Source organism: Entelurus aequoreus, linkage group LG02 (assembly GCF_033978785.1).
Source record: "Entelurus aequoreus isolate RoL-2023_Sb linkage group LG02, RoL_Eaeq_v1.1, whole genome shotgun sequence".
Classification (NCBI taxonomy): domain Eukaryota; kingdom Metazoa; phylum Chordata; class Actinopteri; order Syngnathiformes; family Syngnathidae; genus Entelurus; species Entelurus aequoreus.
In genome coordinates this window covers 65,646,476-65,655,201 of record NC_084732.1, presented here as the reverse complement: position 1 = coordinate 65,655,201, position 8,726 = coordinate 65,646,476, and the positions used below count along the sequence as shown (strand labels likewise).

Sequence of the window (8,726 nt, the reverse complement as noted above, 5' to 3'; positions counted from 1 at the left end):
CTGCATTCATGTTTTGTCTCGCTGTCTGTGGATTGTGTTATCGACCAAAAATAGCCCTACTCTTACCCCCCCGGCCCCGCCTCTCCTTCTCCCCCTCCCCCCCCCCTGCCCCCCTCCCCGTCATCGCCATCAAATCACTTGTGTGTGTGCGTGCGCGCGCGTGTGCGTGCGTGCGTTTTTTTTTTTTTTTTTTTTTTTTTTTTTTTACTACAACAGCTCCAGGATTTCATTCATAAGGTGCTTTTCGCTTCACCTGCTCCCCGACTAACCCCCCACCACCACCACTACAACCCCATCCCCCTTCCTCCCCTTCCATCCGCCTCATTTTTTTTGGGGGGGGGGGGGGTCGTGAGAGCCAACAAACCATCCATACGCTGCAAAAAAATTTAAAATAAAAGGAAATACACGTATTAATTTATTAAGAAGAAAACATTTTCTAAATCGAACATAAATAATTGGAACAAATATGGGTGTGTCCCGTCATTGATCTATTTACTTATAATATTAATATGCATTTTTACAAATAGGGATTTAAAGACGTCCTTATTTTTCTCGTCGTTTCCTCCTCCAAACCATCTTTAACGTTTATAGAATGTGTTGCTTCATCGTGCGTGTTATTAATGAGTCATGTCAATATAGTCGAGTTTGGAAAATATGTTGCGTTTTTTTTCCCGCGTGCATTTTTAAAATGCATATATACATTTTTCTATTTTTAATGTAATATTAGGGAAAAAAAATCTTTTTTTTTTTTTTTCCTCGGGATTATGGCGTGGGCGTGGGCGTGTTGGGAGGAGGGATGAGCGGAGGCGGGTTAGGAGGGGTCTGTGGGGTGGCACGACACACTTTGTATGTATGAGGGCGTTTTTTTATAGCACTTTTCTGCAATGTACGTCAGCGGATCAGTCCATAAATGGTGCTGCGCGCGCGTGTGTGCGGGGCGTTGCGTCGGCGTGTGTGTGCGCGCGCACCAGAGAATCTCCCCTCTCTCTCTCTTTTTTTTTTTTCCGTCTCTGCAGAGTTGAGGTGGGCGTAAATAACAAACCTGGAGGGATTTATTTTTTTTAAAGTCTATTTTAATTTGTGTTCTGATATGAATTATTTGTATTCATTTCTATTTTTGTCCGTTGCATACTTCTCATTTATTAATCATAACTTGCACACCTATCAATTATAAATAAGATATCGATCATTTGGGGCCGAACCCTCGTCACAATATGCTCAGAGCATCACTCCATCACGAAGGATCCATCGCCGCCGCCTTGAGTCACCGCCGTCATCATCCTCATCACCGTCACCTTCATCCAATTAACAGGCTTGTTTAAACAAGTTCTGGCGTGGGGTGGGCTTCGACAGGCGTCACGTCTCTGCGGTTCTTCCGCGCAAGTGTTTTGAAATTAAGAAGAGCAAACGCAGGAAGAACACCTTTCTTTTCATCAGGGAGGGCGGACGATACTACACAATTACAGTATCGGTCCGAGTATTGCCGATACCGAGCATTCTTTTGTATGCAACAAAACACAAGGAAATCAAATAGGCCCTCGATTTAATATTATATTAGTCATTAAAATATAATTTTTGTTTGTGGAAAAAAATAAGCCCACAAAGAGCCCCGAACAATGTATAAATATAACAATAATAACTCAAATACCTTTGTTCCTATATAAAACATATTTCCGGAATAATAACGCCCATTTGTGGATGGTCCCTAAAAAATCCGTGTTTTTGAAGTCAATTTGTGGCACAGTATCCTCCTGAAAACTTCTGCAGTGGGAATTTTTATTATTATTTGCATAACAAATGTCCACTGCCGGGGACGCCACCTGGTTCTAAAAGGGGAGGGGGGGTTAGTGTCGTGTGAAAGGTTATCGACGCTGTGCTGATATTGGATTGGCGTGGAGGGGTGGCGAGGAAGGAAAGAGACAAGACGAGCCTTCGTCGGGTTTGATTAAGAGAAATAATTATTGCTATTATGGAAACAAAGGTTATTGCCAAAGAAGTTTACCTGTTTAAGAGGCGTCACGCGAAGCCCCGCCCCCGTTTGACGTCATCTAACCTTATACAAAGTGTTTCTGCCCGAGGAGGGGCGCACTTCCACTTTGATCCAAGTGCCCTCATCTCCTTCCTTTATCCGCGGCGAAAATGACAATTTCGAACCAAATGTCAAATGACCCCCCCCCCCCCCCCCCCCCCCCCCCTCCTCATTCCACATTACGCAGTTCCTGTCTGGGCGCACACAAGTGACCGTCTGTCTCTCTCAGAAGTGTAAATGCAAATCACATGTTTGTACCAGGGCTGCATTAAAAAAAAAAATAAAAAAAACCTGAGCCATGTAAGGACAAAAGCCTCGGACAGTTTTTTGAAGTCATTGTTCCCGGGAAATCTTAAACCTGGGAGAAATCGAACACCCTCGGCGCGGGGATGAGATAGTGGCTTGGTTTTCAGGAGCCCCCCCCTCTGCGTGCCGGGGTCCATCCATCACACATTTTTTTGATTCCATTCAGAAAAAAAAACCCTAAACATCCCTAATGCCTTCAGATTGTGCTGCATTTGCACAAGGGGAGAGTGTTCTTGTTGTTGTTCTCTAATGAGATGGAAAGTCATTTATTTATGAATTACTTGTTTGGAACAGACCCACCAAACCTCCCTTGTGTAGTGTGTGTGTGTTTTTTTTTTTGGTTGGTCCTGTGATTACTGATGCAACTCTTTGTTATCCACAGTTCGCCCTCACCTCCTGTGGGCCTTCAGGGAGGGCTATATCTATCTTGGCATGTACCCGTGTGTGTTGGAGGTGGGATTGACTCATTAGGCAGGTGTGAGCATCCACTCCCATACATGCCAAGCAGCCAGCATGTATAGGGAGGAATCATGATGATAGACATAAGTGGTTTTACCACCATAATGACCAACATTATAATATGGTAGCGCAATAGGCCTAGATATTCATTAAAAAACAAGCAGAGTTGTTATTTAACAGGTATTTAATATGTTTGGCCACTGTAACATCACACACAGTTTGAACAGTAACAGTGTGTTTGAATATTTAATTAAGTGATTTTTTTTGGCGTATCACATGATTAGGAATTTTTTTAGCTTCTGTTTCCTACTTTCATGTATCAGTTTGGATTGGCCATCCATACATTGCTTATATATTGAGGGGATTGGAGCCGGATACTAAGGGTATAGTATCAATTTTCGACCGATACAGGGAATATCAACCATTTTCAGTTAGCTGTATGTTGTTGTTTGTGACATGAACTAGTTTCCAATCACATAATCTAGGAATCCTGAAGAAATAGCCAAACACCATCATATTAAGGTGTTTCCATGTGTAATCGAGATGAATCATTGAGAAATCGGAATTATTTAGTGCATGAAAATAAAGAAAACTATGATTTTTTTGAGCTTCTGTTTCCTACGTTCATGTATCAGTTTGGTTTGGCCGTCCATACATTGCTTATATATTGAGGGGATTGGAGCAGTATACAAAGGGTATAGTATACATTTTGGACCGATGCTGGGCATATCAACAATTTTCAGTTATCTGTGTTGTGTTGTTTATGACATGAACTAGTTTCCAGTCACATAATCTAGGAATACTTTTCCAAGGTGAAGAAATAGCCAAACACCATCATATTAAGGTGTTTCCATGTGTAATAGAAGGCTGATTTAGAGACGAATCATTGAGAAATCTGAATTATTTAGTGCATGAAAATGAAGAAAACTGGATTTTTTTTTAGCTTCTGTTTCCTACTTTCCTATATCAGTTTGGCTTGGCCGTCCATACATTGCTTATATATTGAGGGGATTGGAGCAGTATACAAAGGGTATCGTATCAACTTTGGACTGATACTGGGCATATCAACAATTTTCAGTTATCTGTGTTGTGTTGTTTATGACATGAACTAGTTTCCAGTCACATAATCTAGGAATCCTTTTCCAAGCTGAAGAAATAGCTAAACACCATCACATTAAGGTGTTTCCATTTGTAATAGAAGGCTGATATTGAGACGAATCATGAGAAATCGGAATTATTTAGTGCATGAAAATTAAGAAAACTAGGATTTTTTGGAGCTTCTGTTTCTTACTTTCATGTATCAGATTGGATTGACAATCCATACATTGCTTATATATTGAGGGGATTGGAGCAGGATACTAAGGGTATAGTATCAATTTTGGACCGATACTGGGAATATTAACAATTTTCAGTTATCTGTATTTTGTTGTTTATGACATGAACTAGTTTCCAATCCCATAATCCAAAACTGAAGAAATAGCCAAACACTATCCTATTAAGGTGTTTCCATGTGTAATCGAGACGAATCATTGAGAAATCGGAATTATTTAGTGCAAGAAAATTAAGAAAACGATTTTGAACATGCAGGCAACAAAAAAAAAGTAAATGAGAGACCATTGTAGTTTTGGCTTTTGTTTACTTATTTTTGCACTACTGACCACATTTTGCTCCGATAATAAAAAAGGCAATGAGGAAATAATTACACAGAAAGCTTGTGTCCATAAAAATGTCTAACAAATCGTGTGAATGTATTGAAATTGGTATTACTATTAATTCGAAAAATGCGGCCTGAAATTGTCGGTTTTTAGTCAGATTATAATAAAAGGCAAAATCCTTAGTAAAATCTTTACTAGTTTCAAGTCGTATCGGCATTAATGGCCTTAGCCGTATTCACCCCGTATCAGCTCGATATCAAAATGTGCAATATCGCCCAGTCCCAATCAAGGCAAACATTTCCTGTATTTTTTTTTTCAATGTAAAAAAAAATTACATATGGATTATACTTTCTTTTTTTTTTTTTTAAAGGAGCCATCCATCTGTTGTGTTTTTTTTTTTTCTAAGGCGCTGGCATCGCCTTCTTAATAATCTTATTTTAGACCATTTACGCATTTGCGACTAAGGATAGCACTGCCTGCGAATGAATTATTAAATGCACGTTTTTATGTTGATTCTTGCACGTCTCCGCATTGGTCACGACGTGCGCGCTGACGCACAACCCCCCCCTCCTTCCCGCCCCCTTTCTAGAAGAAGAAGAAGAAGAAGAAGCGTGCCACCATGTTTGGTGAGAACAATTCGAGGCATATAAATATATATATATACAGATATATATAGTCCATAAATCTATATATTGTCAGACATAATGGTGTGGGTGCAGAAATAAGAGATGCGCACTAATAGCTCCGCCTGCGGGCTTGTGTTGAAAGAGGAGTTGGCGGGGAAGAGGTCACATGTTGCAGCGTCATCGTGTAGTAAAGTTGCTCGACTTCCACGCAGGCTCCTCATTCCAAGCCTCACAGTCTCTCTTGTCTTGTCTTCATCCGCCGGGCTCCTCCTCTTCTTCTTCTTCTTCCTCCTCCTCCTCCTCCTCCCGCCGCTGCCGCTTCTCTCCCCGGCTTGCCGCCGCTGCTGCAGCGGCACGCCCGCCCGCCCGCTCGCATCTAGGCGACAGTCCGGCTTTCCACACCGTGCGTCTCCAACGGAGCCGTCCAGCCATGGGAGTGCATGACCTCACCCATGCAATTTCCACCATCAATAATTTAATCTATTTGCTGCAAACCTGAAGAGATCATCACACCCCCCCAACCCCCCCACCCCAAGTCGAGGGAGAGTGCCTAGCGAGGGGAAAAGTATCGCTTAAAAAAAAAAAAAAATACTCTAAATAAATTACTCAGGGAGTTTGCCCAGGACATCCCAGATGACAAAGTCCTGTTGAATGGTCTTGTTTTACGACTGGGCAGCATAAGGTATGTTTTTTTTTCTTGCTATTTCAACTTTATAGGCTTGAGGGACAAAAAAACAAAAAACTTATTTCTTGTTAGAGTCTTCATAATTTTTAATGTCATCACTGTCGTTTATATTTTTATTTCGTCTGCGCTTTGATCACATTTTTAAAGACATCTATATTTAGTGAGTGAGAGAGAGCGAGAGAAGAGAGAGAGCGAGAGAGAGAGAGAGAGAGAGAGAGAGAGAGAGAGAGAGAGAGAGAGAGAGAGAGAGAAGAGGAGAGAAGAGAGAGAGAGAGAGAGAGAGAGAGAGAGAGAGAGAGAGACAGAGAAGAGAGAAAAAAAAAGAAAAAAAGTGATGGACTCATCACTCATTAAGACTTTATGATGGGAAACCCGAACCCTGAGCTACACTTTAGTCTACTTCTTCCTCGGTGTTGAGTTTGTGTTGCATGTGTTCAAATTACGAACATGCAAAACTGTCTATCTGGTTTCTTTGGAAGGAGAGGGGGAAAGCTGCCATTTTAACACGGTCTTTGGCGTCCTCTGCTGGCCAAAGTTGACAACGGCAGTGCCCCAATTTGCAAGGGGTTTGTTTTAACTGGATTTGGTTTGTAGGTCTGAGGATATTGTGGCAACACAGGAAAGTATTTTCGGGGTAATGCTCACGTAGCACTACAAAAGATGTGAAAACAGTGTCAAAACACAACTTGACTTGCTCGAAGGGGCGACCTAAATGTAATATAATGGATGTTTTTATAGCTGGTGCTGAGCACATTGAACGTGACCTAACATGTTACTATGTAAACAAGGCCTGGGTTAAGGAAATGAAAAAAAAAAAAAAGGAATGGCAACCACAGATCACATGTTTATCTCTCATGTTGAGGTTTTTCTATAGAGAAACGACACGCTGATCGGTCCATTTTTTATGCCCTGATATAAACTTGTATGTATCGCTGTATTCCCCTACCTGGTACAAAAAGAAGACTCGTGAGGCTAAATTACGTATGGCGGCTATACAGACAAAGCAGAGATGAACAGGTGGTCATCTGGTGTGTGCGTGCGTGTGTTTGTGGACGTCAAAGAGTCTTGTTCTTTGTGCTTTGTGCCCCAAGGTGTGTCGCCAGGAATAAAAGCATGTTTGAGCAACGGCTATTGAGGCCTTTGTGTCCACTCTGTGTAATCTGTCATGACTCAGACGGATGGACGGATGGGAAAGGACGGATGCTTCTCGTAGAATGTGATAAATCAGAGAATTAATTATCTGACCCAATACCGTTCATGCTCGAAATCAAGGTACATCTATAGAACTCTATGCTTTGAGGGCTCCACACGGTCCTTCGTTCTTTCAACTGCCCACGAAAGCAGGCTATGCCCAATCCCGCGGTTCACGTTTTGTATAATTCTAAGCCGGTCCCATAGAAATTAAATGATTCATTGGCTTTATTGCATTTTAACAGGATGTTGATTGAGAACATAAGCCATATTGATCGTCCTGATGGAAACAGGAAATCTCAGAGATATAAATATAATCATTTGTTGTTCCCCGTGTGAGGATACCCGGGGGAACGGCATGCAATTGCACACTGTGAGTGGCATTACCCCCGGCAACCTCCTCCCCTCCGTTCTCTCCCCTGTGGAGACCTGGAAGAGACGTCATCTGTGGTTTGCTGCGAAATGACGCTGCCGCTCTCTCCCCTCCCCTGCTACTGCAATATTACCCCTGTGGTCGGTTACGGAAGATGCAGCACTTTGTCTGCACCATTTCCAGCATGGCGTTTGACGCCGTTTGACAGTAATGAGCGCTCTCCCTTCATTTCCGTGATGTGGAAGTGGAACCATTTGTGCGCAGTGCTGATAGTAATATCAACCCTAAATGCATCCTACACGTAACACTTGTGACTGGCATTGATCCCGTAAACCCACATGATATTCTGTGCTGGGAAGGCCCGCTGTTTGGAAACAATAATGAGGGGTTAATCTGTGTGGTTTAGCATTTATCAGGTTTCATGAGTATGGATTTGCTCTTTACCGCCATCTTTTTGTTCTCATTGTTGTTTTAATTGCTGAAAGGGAAAAAAAGACCCACAATCTCCAGGCCCTCCCTGCACGTCCTCCCCCGAACACAGTCACACATCGTGGTGGAGCGCGTCACTGAGCTTGGGGAATGAGTGGCTCATTAAGAAGAAGGATGTGATATTCTGAATAGACTGAGAGACTCCCAGCACATCTATTTTTGGAGTGGATATCTCTATGGCAGTCACCGTGATGTTGGTTAATTGCAGCCCCAGACACCAATTAAGAGTGAAACAAATGCTTTTAAGGCAGGGTTTGCTCCTTATTTACCGTAAAGGTCCTTGCGTCCACTCTGAGTAGAAGCAGGAGTGTGTGTGTGTGTGTGTGTGTGTGTGTGTGTGTGTGTGTGTGTGTGTGCTGTGTGTGTGTGTGTGTGTGTGTGTGTGCGTGCGTGCGTGCGTGCGTGCGTGCGTGCGTGCGTGCGTGCGTGCGTGCGTGCGTGCGTGCGTGCGTGCGTGCGTGCGTGCGTGCGTGCGTGTGTGTGTGTGTTTGCTCACTGCGTTTCCTGCATCAGGTTGGGACATTGCACAGTGCAGTCAAATTGTCTGTCTTATTTATTTTTTTCAAGGATTCCCTGTGGAAAATGATTGTTGGGTACCCAGCCAACGTTTTGACATGTGCATTAGATTCCCGCTTTCCATTGGGTATTACGTTCCAAGACCACCCGAGAATAGCAAATGAACGCTATCCCTCCATCCATGCATGTTTATCTGGGTATAGGTCGCGTGGTCAAGCATGCAGTCTCAGTAGGGAAGCCCAGACTCCCTGGTCCAGGTTCACTGGAGGAACACGGAAACACCCGTAAAAATGTTTGTTTTGACAATAAAGCCTGGATTATGAGGCTGTACTGAGGTGCCATTATTAGGGATGGGTACCAAATTCAGTACTAAAATAGGTATTGACCAAAGTCCGTA

General features: G+C 42.8%; 1 protein-coding gene across 4 annotated transcripts in view; it reads left to right on the top strand.

The window, feature by feature from the left end:
* bdnf (brain-derived neurotrophic factor) overlaps positions 1-8,726 on the top strand; it is a 59,778-nt gene that overhangs the window by 44,397 nt on the left and 6,655 nt on the right. Inside the window, exon 1 of one of the 4 annotated variants that reach the window (XM_062030743.1) lies at positions 4,835-5,757. The exons of the other annotated variants lie outside the window; for them this stretch is intronic. The gene's annotated coding sequence lies outside the window, so the exon portion shown is untranslated. Of the gene's footprint in view, positions 1-4,834; positions 5,758-8,726 lie in introns of those variants that run through there. 4 annotated transcript variants of the gene reach the window in all.